Source organism: Podarcis raffonei, chromosome 7 (genome assembly GCF_027172205.1).
Source record: "Podarcis raffonei isolate rPodRaf1 chromosome 7, rPodRaf1.pri, whole genome shotgun sequence".
NCBI classification, from domain to species: domain Eukaryota; kingdom Metazoa; phylum Chordata; class Lepidosauria; order Squamata; family Lacertidae; genus Podarcis; species Podarcis raffonei.
The window spans coordinates 19158629-19175761 of NC_070608.1; positions in this window are offsets into that span (position 1 = coordinate 19158629).

Here is a 17133-nt window from a genome sequence, read left to right on the forward strand (position 1 = left end):
CTGGTGGAGGGCAGTGACACTTGATTTATGGGCAGCAGGTGAGTACTCTTGTAATAATCTACAATGTCCTGGAGCAACACAGTGGTGCATAGAGACATTGTGGATAATTATAGTGGTGGTTATCTGGCATGCACTGAAGCACTATTAGAGGAGTCCAGCATAGTAGGGTTAGCAGTGGTGGGCCCTTGGAAGCAGTACAAAAATGTTACTTGATTATGCCGGGCCTGAACTCACCTCCGTTGTCATTTGTTCTCTGTCTTGGAAAGGAGTGTCAAATTGGCAAAATAATTTGCTTTGCATAACATATGAACCAGCTTTCTTGAGCTGTTTGCAACTGTATGCTCTTTTGGCCCACTCCTGGGACACAGTATGGCTGTGTTATACTGGGAGGATGGTAGCCGTATCCTGTTTTCCTTTGTGAATGTGCTTATACTAGATCTCTTTCAGAACCTTCTCATAAATGAATGGCTCACACTGCTAAACTCCTCTACTCAATGATGTACGCAGATGAATCTGATCTGCATCTTTGCAATTGCAAATCTTAGCCATGTCAGCATTTTCTTTAATCCTTGTCTGTGATAGTCATCATCATCTCTTGCATAGTTCTGCTGCTGTTAAAGGCATTTTGGGGCAAATGGGGAGTTAAAAGCAAGTCTTCATGGGAATGGCCCATGACTGTAGACCTCTAGGGTTTATTATGACTCTGTTTCCCCACAATAACTCCTAGAGGAGAATGGCAGAACTCTAAGAAAACTCAAAGAGAAATAACAAGTTATATCAAATCAGCTGGATTTATTGTCAGATAAGTTTATGGGGTTAAATAGAAGAGTGGGAAAGAACTTGATCTGATCACCCTTCCTTTCCTGTAAATCATGTGGAAATGCATCATACTAAATTTGTCATGGACATATAATTTTTTTCCAGAAGTTTGCCAAATCTCTTAATGTATTTTGGCACTGTTGCTCTAGAAAACTGACCTGTAGCAAATTTGCCAATTTGAGAATTCAGGATTTATGAGCCTGGAGATGATATCTGACCTGTGATAAAATCTGGGTACCATGGTATGAATTCTTTGTTTAATAGTACTCCAAGGAGTAGTGAATATAGAATTATTGTTTTATTGCCCTGAGTGTTGCTTCTGTGACTGCTGATGTTTGTGATGCAGAACCGTTGAGCTTTTTGAAGAGTAGGGATTTGCTTTGAAAATATTTAACAATAAACTACATTTTTGAGCTTACACCAAGGCAAAAATGTAAAAGGGACACGATTGACATAGCTTGCAAAGGAATCGTTGAAATTCCTGGACTTTTCATGCTGCAGCAGATGCTACTGCTCACTAAAACACAAATGTTCAGGTTTTTCTTTTTAATAAGCATAGTATGTGGGGTTATCAATACTTTGCTTTTGACCCACTCTTTCCAGGCACAGGGCCACATGTCCTTTTTTTCCTACCCTGGAGCTTTATCCACAAAAACCCTCTCTTTAAAGCTGATGAGCAACAATTGGCAATTTGGGTTTTCCGCAGCTTGCCATTTGTTCTGATTCAGCTTTAAAGAATGATTTTTCATTCTTTAAAAAAAGTAGGGGTCACATGGATGTGGAACTTTAAAGCATGGACCATGCCTGGAAAGCATGAAGGAAAAGTTTGTATAAGCCCCTATGCCTATAAAACTCCTGAATATATGGTAGATCCAATGCATATTTCATTCAGTCAGACTCATAAGTCAACTTCTTCATCAACTGAGGGTCATGATGAGATGACTTGATAAAGAGGAGGGGAAGCTCCCCAAAATGGAACATTTTCTGGAAGGACTTTGGCGTTCATCTGATTGAAGCCCCTGCTGTAGTTTTACCATCCCAGGCTAATGGTTGTCCAAGTCTGTGGTTTAAAAATATCCAGTGAATGTTAACCCATCACCTCCTAAGGCAGTCTGTCCCACAGGGAAGGGTCTATGGTAGAGCACATGCTTTGCAGACAATCTTCTCTTCACCAGGTTAAACATACCCAGCTCTTTCAACAGTTCTTCAGACAAATGACAATGTACATTTGAAGACTCTGGGTCAGTTGTAATAGTCCAGGCCAGGAAACAACAGGAGGGCAACTGACCAAAGGAACACTCTTAAAACATATGTGAAGGGCAACTGACCAAAGGAACACTCTTAAAATTGTTCAGTGCACAGTGTGACTTTCAACAACCTTTTGAAAGAGCTTGGTCATGTAAAACAACCCGGGTGGATGTGACCTGAATGAGAAATCCAGGTAATTGATCACTTAAATGCCAAGGAACTGCATCTACTGGAATGTGGTTTTCCACTCACTAGGGAAACAATCGCCAGGAATCCTGCACAACGTTAATGAGAAAGTCCACCAAGCAAACATTGGCACTCACGCTGTGTTCTCTCCAGAGGATAACATCGTTGAACACTCAACACATCTGACAACCTGTGACAGGTACAGATCAGCTTCCATATGGCTCAAGCAAAAAACCATAAGGAAAAATGTCTCTGTTCTTCACATCATCCCGCCAAGGCAAATGTCAAAGAAAATCCTCTTCTCAGCAGGAAGATAACGGATGACCTTGTTGGAAATAGTGCATTGTCACGGTTTATTTATTCCTTGCCAAACAGGAATATTGGCAGACAGATATGGTAGGCATCAACATGAGCAAGACAAACCAGAATCCACACATGTCACACTAATATTTTTCTTCCACCATTGTTCCATCAGTAGTTCAGTGGTACAGCATCTGTTTTGCATGCCAAAGGTCCCAGGTTCAATGCCTGGCATCTCCAGGTAGAATTGGGAGACTTTCCTGCATGACATCCTGCCGGTTAGTGTTAGACCATACTGAACTAGATGGACCAACGATCTGACTATAAGGTAGCCTCCTGTGTGTATTCATCACTACGATGTGTGGCATAAATCCCATATGCAAACTCTTTTTGATGTTCTGTTATGTGCTTCTTTGGAGCTTTGCTTTTCATTGAAGTGGATTATACAAACCGAGACTCTAGCAGTGTTCAGCTGTGAAGGGTCCTGCTTCAGAACAGGAGGCAATCGCGAACGGCTTTGTAATTCTCGTTCCATTTTGCCATTTTATTTTCAAAGAGGGGTACTGATTGTCTTTGCCATTCTGATCAATGGCAAGAACATTGAAGTTAAAAGAGGCTGTTAAAAGAAAGCGGGCTTTTAAGAGACTCCTTTGCTCAAGTGTTTTCCCCCTTCCAGTGTGTTATGTTTCTTCTATGCATACGTACTACTTGAAATAAGCCTCACTGCGTTGAAGGAGACCTGCTGCCAAGAAAGTGTGCATGTTCTTGCTGCCTTTGTTATTTATCTTGGGTGGAAGCTGATTGGTGCCCTTGGATTCATGGAAGGGCTTTAGATCCAGCAGACCCCTCCTCTAATAGCAGAGATGGGGATTCTTCTCCTCCTCCTCCCATTGCAGGCCCTGATGGCACCTTCCAGTCAGTTGGGATGGGTCCCTGAAAATTTGGGCTGATTTTTGAGGAGCACTGGAGGCTTCGAGGTGATGGGAAATTGACACACACAGAAATGTCCCTGCTTCTTTCCCCTTAGTGGAGTCATCTCTCAGATCCAATGTCTTTTTGTGAGGGCAAATACATCAATTGGATTTCTATTTACAGTTGTCTCTATGAGTAGCTTTGCATTGCAGAAGGTCGTGGGTTCAATCCCTGGCATCTCCAGGGAGGCCTAAAAATATTTTTGCCTGAAACCCTGGAATGCTGCTACCAGTCAGTGTAGACAATACTGTGCTAGATGGACCAATGGTACGACTTTGTATAAGGCAGCTTTCTCTGATCCTATTTTAGCTTGGGGCTCATCTATGCTTCCTTTTGTATCATGCTTTCCAGACAAAGGTCTGGGATTTCTAGGTCCATGTCTGAGTGTTTTGTTTCTTTTGTTCCACTGCTTTCCCCAGAAAAACACACAATCAGATTAACAAACAGCAATCAGGTTAATTTATATCCTGCTTCATATTATTTCAACATAAATCTCTAATTAGTAGACAAAATCTAACAAAAGAAAACCATCCATACAATGTGAATTGCACTTTCAGAACCAAAGAAAACTTCTACTACCAATAATCAATTCTACATTTTAAATAATGTAATTAAATAAGCAATATACATGTACAAGTAGAGCAACAAAAACAAATCATATAGAAAACATCAGCATATATTAAAATCCACCTCTGTTTCTTGTGCAGAGCAAAACTTCCTTTACCCACAATTTGCCTCATCTGTGCTCTCCTCAGTATATATCATTTGTAGTGCATCACTTCTGCCCAAATAGAGCACCACTGGTTAGTAGCTGATTTAATATCTGTTACTGGTAACAGGAGAGCAAACTCCTGGGAAGAATGACTGGCTTTCCTAATTACCCTCAGCAATACCACCCAATAGTCCTAATTAACAATCACTCCACGAAGCAATTTAATTGTGCAACAAAATCTGTGACATCTTAAATTTAGGAGCATTGTAGCAACTTAACTATCCTTGTTCTCTTGTCTATTTCCTACTATTGTTCTATTATTATCTATTTAAAAACCCTGCGACATTTGCAAAATCCGAAGCAGAACCTCTGCTACCAATTAACCCCTCAATTCACTGCCCCCTGCACACACAATGTTTAGCTTACTTTCGAACTGCACTTTTGATTGCTACAAAGGGAGTAGTGGGGAAGTTTTTTATTATTATTAAAAATTATCATTTGTAAATACTGTCTATTAGATGACTGGTAAAGGGTTTGATAAAGAGAAGGGGGTGAGGTTGATTTGAGATATAGGCATACCCGTACCATATATTTAAACCACTGTTATACCACTTTATCAGTCATGGCTTCTCCCAAAGAATCCTTGGAACTGTAATGACCGCTCCCCGCATAAAACGGGGGGTGCCCTTTGCGTGGACGTGTGCAGCCCCTGGATCTGGAGTGGCTCCATCAACACAGGCTTGGCTTCACCTTCCCCCAGGTGGGATACCTGGAGGTCTCCGTCTACCTCAGTCAGTTGTCCAATCCTGCCTGGGGTAAGCATTGCCAAGGAGACCAGGCCAGGTAGGGGAGGGACTACCTGCCCACACAATAGAGGGAGGATCTTACCTGGGAATCCTCACTTGGCTCCAGAGCTTCTCCCACCCTACCCACCCTCAGTTAAGTCTTATTTTGCAGGTTAACTTTTCTTCACAGGTATGCAGGCGCTGCTACGTCAAGGTCGCTGTTAAAGGGCTGGAAAGGAATTCCCCTGCATTGGCAGGTTTTACCTATCCCATAGCAAAACGTCACAACTTTGGCGGTATCAGGCCTTGGGCGGAATCCTTTAGTCTATCTTCCTCTTTGCAGTGGCGATACCAGGGTTCCCCGTTAAAGGGGTTTTCTGAGGGGAAGGTTTGGCCGTATGCTGAGAGGTCATCATTGCTCTCCCCTGCAGCGGCGGCGTAACGGGGGCAGCTATCTCTGCTTGAACATACGTTCTCCAGAGCTGGCCCATCCCCCCCCACACACTGGATAACCCTGATGTTCCCTAGGTCCCCGGCTGGGGACTGGGGAGGGATAATACCCAATGCCTGAGCCAAGGTCTACCCACATCTGAAATATAATAAAGTTGTGGCCAATTTAATCCCATAGCACGTTGTCTTGAGTTGATATTCCACATGATGGGGGGGGGGCGCCCGGGATCTGGGGGACTCGCCTGTCCACGCAATTAAGGATGCTAAGAGTAGTTAGGAGCCCCTATCCCCAGAGTGTTTAACAATCAATCCCTCTTCCCTGGGAACTCTGAGAATTATAGCTCTGTGAGGGAAATAGGAGTCTCCTAACAAACTAAAAATCCCATGATCCCAAATTCTTTGAGGGAAGCCATGATTCCTGCTGATACAGGAACACAAACAGTGTTCATGAGAGGATCCAGCAGGCCCGGGCCAGTGGCCCATCTAGTCTAACATTCTGCAGGAAACAGTCAGGCAGGACCTGAGGACAACAGTCTCACCCCCTGCATTCCCCCCACCCTTCTCTCTCTGTAATTTTTCTGTTTTACAATTTAAAATACTCATTTTACATCCTTGAGCTATCAATGACTTCCCTTCTTCTCTTTCCATGGTTCATTTTACATATCACAAATCCCTGCAAATTTTGCAAAAACTGCACCATTCATTATTCCATTATTGCACCCATCAAAACTTGTTTACACTTTTGAATTTATTTTAATGCTGCCAGCGTTTTCAGCTGTACACAGTTATTTCCCATATATTCAATAAACGTTTTCCAATCTTCTTTAAACATATGTTTTCTTCTTGTTCTCTTATTCTATACATTAAGTCTGCAAGCTGTGCATATTCCATCAGCTTAAGTTGCCATTCTTCTTTAGTTGGGACCTCACTCGTTTTCCATTTTGGAGCTAAGGAAACATGGGCCGCAGTAGTAGCAAACATAAATAGCATTTTTTGATACCTGGGAATCCACCCTCTGCATTTCCCAGCAAAATTCAGAAGCATATTGTGTACAATAGCGGAGGTCAAACAAATCTATTAAGGTTAGTAGCTATGGACAGCCTTATCACCCAGGATGAGTTTGATGCAAATCACCTTCTATGTTATAGGTGGGGAATCTCATACCGCCCCACGTTTTCAGATCAAAACCTGGGACGTGCATCTTCCAGGATGCTCTCACAGGCAAGTCACTTGACCCGTGCCGCAATCTCACTCTGAAAAAGTGTTGTGGGCGGGTGAGATTGCAGCATGAGAGCATGTGAGATTGTAGCCCCTAAAATGGTCACTGTGATCACGCACCAAAAAATGAGATGAACTTAACCATAGGTCCCAACACACGATTGGAACCAAATAGCAGAAAAGCACTAATGTATATCAAGTACTTCAAACACTTAAAATTTTGTATCAAAAAATAAATGCTAATGCTAATGACGTAGCAGAAGTTCTGATTAGAAATTAAATTAGATCCAGGCTGGCGTCCAATATGGAGACAGACATGTTTAAGTCTATTGATTTCATTGCAGCTAAGCATGCTTGCTTCTGTATTGGATTTTGGCCATAGACTCAGGTCCCAGCATCATTTCCCTATAAATATTGATTCCCTAGAAAACTTGGAAAGCTGCTGGGAAACGGCAACAAAGTTTTAGCTGCTATGAATTGCTCATTGCTTAGTTTGTCCCTATGTTCAGGACAATGCAAACAGATGCTCAGGACAGCAGTTTTTCATTTCTTCCTTATTCAACAATAGCCCAACACTGAATCTTCCAATTAAAATGGTTTCATACCTATCACAAGAGGATACCTCACTTGTGCTTACTGCTGCCTTGGCACTTTTTGAATCATAATAATGTGGCGTATGCTACAATGACACATTCTCTCTTCTAGAAAGATGACATGGGAAGACTTAGAAAAAGTGACCCACACACTTTCTTTTAAATGATGAGTTATATAAAAAAATTTGGGGAAGGGAAACATTTCCGACTTACAGTCTTATCATATAATATTGCTCACTTAGATGTGACTCTTATAGATTTCAGTAGGATTTCTCACCAGGTAGGTAGTCAAATAGCAGCGTGGGTAAGACATGAGCTTCTATACTGTCATGACTAAGGGATATCCAAGGAATTCCAATGGATGGAAGATGTTTAGATATGTCCACCTAGTGATGCGGGATGAATTCATTTCGGTTCACATTTGAAAGTGGTCCTCTCTAATCAGCACAAACTGAAGAAGAAGAAGAGTTTGGATTTGATATCCCGCCTTTCACTCCCCTTCAGGAGTCTCAAAGCAGCTAACAATCTCCTTTCCCTTCCTCCCCCACAACAAACACTCTGTGAGGTGAGTGGGGCTGAGAGACTTCAAAGAAGTGTGACTGGCCCAAGGTCACCCAGCAGCTGCATGTGGAGGAGCGGAGACGCGAACCCGGTTCCCCAGATTACGTGACTACCGCTCTTAACCACTACACCACACCAAACATCCTTCAAAATCTGCACCTCTTCAAATTTTGCAGTGCAAGTAAGGCGTACAAGCAATGTGTATAAAAATTCACATACTAATGTGTGCCTATTATGCATATATTAGCAAAAATAACACCCAGGAATGCATTGTGTTAAGGAAGATTGCTTTGCGTAAGTGCAGGCAAAATTGCATGCAAAATGTGTATACAGTTATACTTCATGTTACATTTGCTTCATGCTACATTTTTTCAGGTTGCATCCCGCGGCGATCCAGAAGTACTGGAAAGGGTTACTTCTGGGTTTCGCCACTCGCACATGCACAATAGTGCTAAATCACGCTTCGCGCATGCGCACAAGCGCCAAATCGTTCTGCGCACCTGCGCAGATATGGCACTTCAGGTTGTGGGCTTTTCACGTTGCAAATAGGCCTCCGGAATGGATCCGGTTCACAACCAGAGGTACCACTGTATTAGGAGAAATTTGCACAAAAATGCTCATGAATTTTCATAAGGACTTTTCGTCTTTTAACTCCAAACTGTTTGGAAATGTGGGGGAGTGAATTGAAGAAGAAGAAGAAGAAGAAGAAGAAGAAGAAGAAGAAGAAGAAGAAGAAGAAGAAGAATGCCCTGCCCATCTGATTGTGTAGCTTCTAACATAATATAAGAAAACATAATGAGAAACCAAACATTAAAAGCTTCCTGACATAGGGCTACCTTCAGATGTCAACAAAAGGTCGTATAATTTATCTCTTTGACATCTACTGGGAGGACATTCCATAGGGTGGGTGCAACTACCAAGAAGGCCCTCTGCCTGGTTCACTGTAGCCTCACTTTTCACAATAAGGGAGCTGCTAGAAGGCCCTTGGAACTGGATCTCTGTGTCCAGGCTGAACGATGAGGGTGGAGATGCTCCTTCAGGTCATAATTTTGGGGAAATGACAAACTGAGAGAAAGCAAAATGGACAGAGTGGTCCATCCTTTGCGCCACTTAAACTGTTACACTATGCACCCCACCCTTGAAGAACTTAAGATCATAAGAATAGCATTGCTGGATCTATATCACTCAAACAGCAGCATTCTAGCTTATTTTTTCAGCTGACCCATCCACAGTCCACTAGGCTGGGCCAATGAATCTCATATGTAGCACCAGTATTATAGGATATCTGCAAGGAAGCTGGCTGTTATGCTCACACAGATGCCTAGCTGAATGGAGAGCATTTGAGTACACTTGCCATTGAAGAAGTTTCTCAGTGGTTGAAGGGGGTGGGGTGTACATATTCCAGAGTGGCCACTGAGTTTCATTTAGGGGTGTGCAAAAACATTCTGAAACTATTTTTGGCTTCGATCCACAGTCATTGTTACGGCAGCCATTCCAAATCAATTTCAATGTTAAATCTGTCATGAAGGAAAATGGTGGTAATTCTTTTCTTGCTGATTGCTAGTCCTTACACAGTTTAATAAGGCACTCTTGATCCTTTTATTGCTCTGTTGGAATGGTAAGGCAGGTAACAGCAGAGAACATGAAAAGATGTGAAGAAGCTGAGAAGTCTGACAATGCACGACTCTGTCTGAGTGCCACAGCTCAATCTTGCTTCTCCTTAGATCTTTTCATTGTGCTTCACTTCCCTGGCAAATGTATTGCTTTTCTTCAAGCTTAAAGCAATCTCTGCAGCTACGCGGCTGCTCCAGGTTCTCTTTTCATGCTCTTTAGTGATTTTCGGACTCCACAACTCTCGTTACTAATAAAGACCACAAGGTTTTACGGAGCCATCTGCAAAACTATTTTAAAATCCACTTCCAGCCAGAATCTGCGTGAGCAGATGTGCTTTAAATTGTTCGGTAATAATGTTGGCATTTGCCTGCAAAATGTAGTGGTGACTACTGACCTCAAATTAGCAAACACTAAACCAAAACTGAAAATAAGAAAGGAGGAAAGGGAAGAGAAACGCTGCAACTCTGTTTTTGAATTTTGCATGACAAACAGCTGCTAGAGTAAAATCAAGAGCCATATTCCGACAAACAGTTAAGTAAAGGATGCATATTGTGCGGTGCCTTCTATTTAATATGGGTGTGTACTTACTATGGGTGTGCATCACATCTGGGAGGGGGCTAAATAATGAGACAAATTGGGATGCTTCCCTGGGTCAAAGCATGATGGTCAGTAACCCCTGAGTTGCATCAGGGCCCCAGAAAGCCTAGGTACACTCTGCACTTGTATATGTTGGTGGCATCACAGGAAAAATCTTCTGCTCAGACCCTCATCCTGGATAAACAACCAGCTGGAGCTTGCAGGAAACACTAATTTTCTTCAGCATTGTACCATATGACTTTTTTCAAGTCTCCTTTGTTTTATGTTCCTGGGCAGATTAGATTTATCATAATTGGCTTTAAGATCTTTATAACTTTAGTGATCTGCAGTTCAAGGAGGCCAGATTCCAGGAGACACACACACACACACACACCTCTTCAAAACTTTGTCAGATTTCTTTTTTTAAAAAAAACCTTTCTCACTAAAAGCTAAATAAAAAACTAAGAAAGTATGGTGTGTCGGAAGGAGCTAAGGAAGGGGTAGGTGGTTTGGAACTATGCAATCAGCTCTTGCACTTCAGGCATTCCCTATCTTACATTGCTTTTTCATTCACTTAGAAAAATAATAGTCACTAGAAATTCTATGGAAATGTGTAATATCAGATGCAGAGAAGATTTCCATCTCATCCATTGTACTAATGGATAGTTTAAACATGTATATGAATCACCTTACTTCCATAGACAACTAGAGCTCATTTCCTACAGTATCTGCATGGCTATGTGTGCAAAAGCATTGTTTGGGGAAGGGCTACAGCTCAGTGGTAGAACATGTGTCTTGCATGCAGAAGGTCCCAAATTCAATCCTCAGCATCTCCATGTAGGGCTGGGAGAGACTTCTGCCTGATACGTTGGAGAGTCAGTCAATGTAGAAAATACTGAGCTAGATGAACCAATGGACAGACTCAATATAAGGCAGCTTCCTAAAGTATGTACTTGAGCATTGGGATTGTGTGAGTTGGCTTCACCCATTCTACAGCACAGCATGTGTGTTAGCCAGATACATTCCAGCTGAGCAATGAGGAGGAAGGTTTAGGGGGCATATCAGATTCCAATAAATTGATCAAGCTAAACCTGCAAAGGAAAAAATATTCCTTTGGGCCAACTGATAGCTTTGGGACATCAGGTGATTGACAGGTGGGCAGCCATGATACCAAAATGGCCCGTGGAAGCTTGGGGAGCTCAGGATCAGGCGTGCCAACTGGATCTGCTCCCCACCCCTGTCCTAGCAGGAATCATAAGATCATTCACCTGAATTGGAAACGTTTCATTAGAAAGGCTTCATAGTGAAACTTGAATGACTTTTCTATATGTATTATTTGTCCAACGTCATGGGAGGGCTGTTTCTAGACCAAGACAAAACTGCCAAGTTCCCTAGTTACTTATGCTATTGTCAGGAGCCGCATTGTTGTAATATTTATAGTACTGAAATGCTATATTTGCTATCATGTTGCTTTACCATGTCCTTGTGAAGTTGTTTTAGCAATGATTGGTTTCAAGATGTATTCCTCTTTGCTGTAAGCCACTTTGAGAATGATTTTTTTTTTTTGTGGAGAAACAGCATAGAATAAAATTATGAATGAAAGAATTGAAGAATCTTCATTTGCAATGCTGTGCTCTGTCTTCCATTTGTGCTTTGCTGAATTTTCACAAGATGGAGGAAACCTCATAGATTTCTTAAGCCCTTCTTCAGATTGCTTGTACCTCGAAGATCAAAATGCTTAAAGCACTGAGGATGTCACCTTCATTATGCCACCTCCATTACTTCATATTCATTTATTCTTCTGCAGGGATTCCTCCTTAATAAGCAGAGGATTACAAGAATGTAATCTGTGATCATATTAATTTGATTATGCCACTTAGAATCCCAGCAGATTCTCCCAAAAATAATATTGGGAATGCTGCTATAAAAATTGTGTGGATTAGAAAGTTCTAAATGGAGCCATTGTTCATTAGTTATGGCCTTATTTCTACTGGCTCTGAAAATGGATAGAAAATGAATTCAGCCAAATTAACTAACGGTGATGCTATTAAGGGAAACAATAGGGAATGCAAAATTATTCGCTTAAATATGCTTTCATCTATATCCACTCAATGTTGGTGAGTGAAACCTAAGTAAGAATATAGAATAGTCATACTTTGACTAGCACTAATAGTAGTCATACTTTGTCTAGGAAGCATGCCATATAAATCCCTAAATATATTGTCTTGAAATATAATAGAGACCCTGTCTGCCTGCCCACTGTCTTTCCTAAGTGGCACATGCTCTGGTTATCTTCGGCTTAGACTACAGCAATGTGCTCTCTGTGGGGTTACCTTTAAGGGTGACTTGGAAACTACAATTAATCCTGAATGTGGCTGCTGGATTGGTGATTGGGAGCACCTGCTGGGCCATATAACACCAGTCCTAAGAGATCTATATCAGCCCCCAGTACATTTAAGAACACAATTCAAAGTGTTGCTGTTGACCTTTATTTTTATTTTATTTTTTAGTGTCAGTTTCATTCTCTACCCCCCCATTTTATTTATACTTTTCAAGTTTATACATTTCAATAGTTTTATACATTTCACTAATTTTCCAATCATTTTAACATTTCAAAACTTGACTTTCTTCCTCCTCTTCCTACGGTTCCTTAATTTATTTTTTAAAGCCTCTACGTATCCAAATTAACTTAATTTCCTCATTTATTCATCTACTTTAAATATACACTCTTATAAAACTGCACTTTATTACAATAATCCTGTCAATGATCTTATCTGTATACAATTTATCTGTAAATATTCAAAAAACCATTTCTATTCTTTTATAAAAAGTTTGTTATCTTATTCTTCTGGTAAGTTTTGCAATTTCCGCATATTCCATAAGTTTTTGTATCCACTATTCTTTTGCTGGGACTTCTGCTTTTTTCCATTTTTGAGCAAGTAACATTCTTGCCGCTACAGTAGCATATATGAATAAGTTTCTATATATTTTAGGTAGTTCTGTTCCTATAATTCCCAAAAGAAAAGCTTCTGGTTTATTATTATTAGTAGTATACAAAAGTTATTTTAAACATCCTTTTCATTTCATTATATATCATTTCCCAATTGACCTTTAAAGTCCCAAATGGCTTCAGCCTTGTAAACCTGAAGGAACATCTCCACCCCCATCGTTCAGCTACTCTCCTTCACTGAGGGAGAGAGGGCTGTGTATGCCATCATGAACCACTAGAGGAAAAGTGGGATGTAGATGTAATACAGTGGTACCTTGGTTCTCAAACTTAATCCGGTCCGGAAGTCCTTCCCAAAACCAAAGCGTTCTAAAACCAAGGCACACTTTCCCATAGAAAGTAATGCAAAATGGATTAATCCGTTCCAGACTTTTAAAAACAACCCCTTAAATATCAGTTTAACATGAATTTTACTATCTAACAAGACCATTGATCCATAAAATGAAAGCAATAAACAATGTAAATCCATAAAATGAAAGCAATAAACAATGTAAATCCATAAAATGAAAGCAATAAACAATGTCACACAATCAATCAATCAATCAATCAATCAATCAGTAGCTGAACTGGATTCCACACAGTCACAAAAACAAAACAAAAAGAGCCGCAAAAACAAAAACGCAAAATAAATAGCAAAAACAGACAGACCTCAGTGTAACACTCAAAACGGGAGTGTGGCACTCAAAACGGAAGCGCAACACTCAAAACGGAGCATGTTTGGCTTCCAAAAAAGTTCGCAAACCGGAACACTTACTTGCAGGTTTGCAGTGCTTGGGTTCCAAGTTGTTTGAGTACCAAAGAGTTTGAGAACCAACGTACCACTGTAAATAAAAACAGGGGGTTGGATTCACTCAAGGAGCCCCATCGGTGAAAGCCTTGTGCAAAGACTTCTACTTGCACAATGGGGCTTTCCTCCATCTTCTCCCCCCCCCCCATGCACCATGGCCTAAAAGTTTCTTATGTTCTTATAGAACCCGGAGGGATGGTGGAGCCCAAGGGGTCCTTATAGGCAGTGTTCCTTCAGTTAAATGAGCAGAATTGCTGCCATGGAAGGATCACCGGCATTCCCTCTTGTTCGCTCAGTGTCCCACCGCAATGTCTTAATAGAAAACAATCATCTGAGGGTGTTTTGCCCCCCTTCCCCTAGTACAGGCTATAAATATTTTATTTTGTCTGCTGCATTACAGCCTCTTTATGTTTTGTAAGCATGATAGATGTCATGTATAGTAAATTTGTTCAGGACATCATCAAAGTAAAAGAAAAGTCAATTACAAGCAATGTGCTGTTCAGCTAATGAAAACTTATCTCTCTTGATTCCCACAAGATGGCTGGAATGCAAGCAATTAATTCAGAAAGAGAATTAAATTTTGGGGGGGTGAGAATGCAATAGGCAAGACATTCACGTACACATATATGTCTAAATGCTAATGAAAATGTGTACTTCTCTTTTGTATACTGTGAACTCAATTAATTTATTGAATCTAAATGTAATCGAAGTCTCAAAGCAGTATTATTTCAGTTGCTCATGAAATATGCAATCTTATAAGGAGCAGACATACTCCCCCCGCCCCCCCCTTTGTTGGCTTGCCTCAAAAGAGGAGAGCGGAATAGAAATTGTAAGAGATTTTTAGCCATCAAGCTTCAATTAAAGGATTTATAGGAATGACAGATTTTCCCATTTACAGCTGACATCACTCATTGTTTCTTGGTCACTATGAAATGTGACAGCAGCAGATTTGAAACAGAAATTTACGGCCCCCAATGCACATATCTTTTTTTAAAAAAAAATTATTTAATTCAAATTGTTTCCAATTTTATGTGCAAAACCACCACTGACTTTAATTCAAGCTTCCAGTACTAGAACAAATGCTGGACATTTGTTAGCCTTGTTAATTTAGGTGAGGAAAGAATGACACCATTACAGAATGTAACTTGTTGGATTAGAACACAGTCCATCTACGCTGGCATTCTGCTCCCAATACTGACTTGCCAGATGCCTCTGGGCACTCAGTAGCAGGACATGAAAGCTATGGCCTGTCCCTTTTGCTTTCCCCCACCATCTGATATGATATTGCCTCTATATATGGAGCTTCCATTTAGTTAGCATGGCTAACGGCTGTTGCATCATGGCTAATCTACACTCCACAAATTTGTACTTTCCTTCTTTTGAAAGCATCAGGTAAGTGCTTATCACTACACCCTCTGGCCCTGAATTCCTTAGGCTAGTGACATGTAGATTCAGGGGATCTCAGCAGTGCCAAATTAAACCCTGTGGAGGCCTCTAGGCAGTCGATTATCTTGGGGCCCCGCTCACAAATTATCTGGAGTTGGCAGGAATAATAATAATAATAATAATAATAATAATTTATTTGTACCCTGCCCATCTGGCTGGGTTTCCCCAGCCACTCTGGGTGGCTTCCACAGAGACCAAAAATACACTAAAATGTCACACATTAAAAACTTCCTTGAACAGGGCTGTCTTAAGATGTCTTCTGAATGTCACATAGTTGTTTATCGCTTTGACATCTGATGGGAGAGCGTTCCACAGGGAGGGTGCCACTACCCAGAAGGCCCTCTGCCTGGTTCCCTGAAGCTTTGCTTCTCGCAATGAGGGAACCACCAGAAGGCCCTCGGCACTGGACCTCAGCGTCCGGGCAGGACGATGGGGGTGGAGACGCTCCTTCAGGTATACGACAAGCTTCATGAGGTCTCTTGTGCGCATAACATTGAACTAAGAAAGCTTGATTGCAATTTTCTTTCAAGATCAAATCAATATTATTCTGTCCATTTGGTAATCTGGCACTGGATCTCAGTGGTATGTGAGCAGAGGACTGAGTTCCAGCAGTTTGCAGCACCTTATTTTATATATATTTATATATGTTTCAAGCAAAGCAGGGATACTCAAAAGCATGGCTTGAAATTTCATCCTCTAAGACTTGCGGTGATGACAATAATTATGATCACAATAATTATACAGGTAGGAGTCTGCTGTGATCTGATGACATTAGCGTTGCATGAAAGCATGCTCAGCATGCAGATTATTTACCTGCAACGAGTTACTGTGCTGTAATTTTCATGAAAGAAAGGGAGAGAAGAAGAAAACAAAACCTAAACCCCCCCATCTCAAAAGTTCTCGCTTCATGTGTGATTAGTAATATTCACATGATTTTCTTAGACACTGATTAGGCATTTGTCAGCCAATCCTACAGCCATTTATCCTGTGCAGTATTGGTTTGTTTGATCAAGGTTGCAAAATTAGGAGAAATTCCTATGGCAAGATCCACTGAGATGAGCAATTTATGATTCTTCTAATCTTCGGCACCAAATGTGGCTCAGCCAAAGATATGCTTGTGAAATTTGCTCATCTGAGCCAAAGTTGGCTGAATTGATGGTATTCTGGGGGTGTGGGCAGACACCGGACCAGTGTGAGAATTTTTTGGCTGGATCCTAAGCCTGTTCAGCCTAGACACATGACCTGGCAATTGGGCATAAAACACTATTTGGTTCCAATGGGTTTCCGGGTGGCTCTAGGGGATTTTCCAGCTGATATGACTACCACTCCAGTCAAAGCCCTGGCTGACCTCTGGAACATCCAAATGGCTTGGACCATTGATTCTCCCACTTTGTGGAGCCTGTTTGGCTCTCTTGCATACACCAGAGCTTAGAGCAAGAGAACAAGCTGGGATGGTTGAAATGTGAGTGGAAGAAAACTCCAATAGAATTCAATAAAACGCTGGTGAGGGCTCCTCATCAAGTCTACCTAGTGGCCACGAAGGCCTCTATTGCATCTGCATTGTGCCATCTGAAAGAACTTTTGTGTGTTCAGACCCAGAAACCTCCCCCCTAAATAAATTCACACTTGACTCAAATTTTGGTTTTGGTTTTTGGCACAATTTAGGCCACAACTTTATTGATTACAGAAAGTGAATGGTTGCATAGGCTCTGGTTCGACTACCTCCCTGCCATACAGGTAGTGCTGACCCAGGTCAGCCAAAGGTGAACACCTGGGTAAGCGGAAAGCCGGGAAAAGGCTATCTCCACCACCCAAATGTCCCCCTGGACTCAGGAACGGGCACAACCCCCTCACAGGGG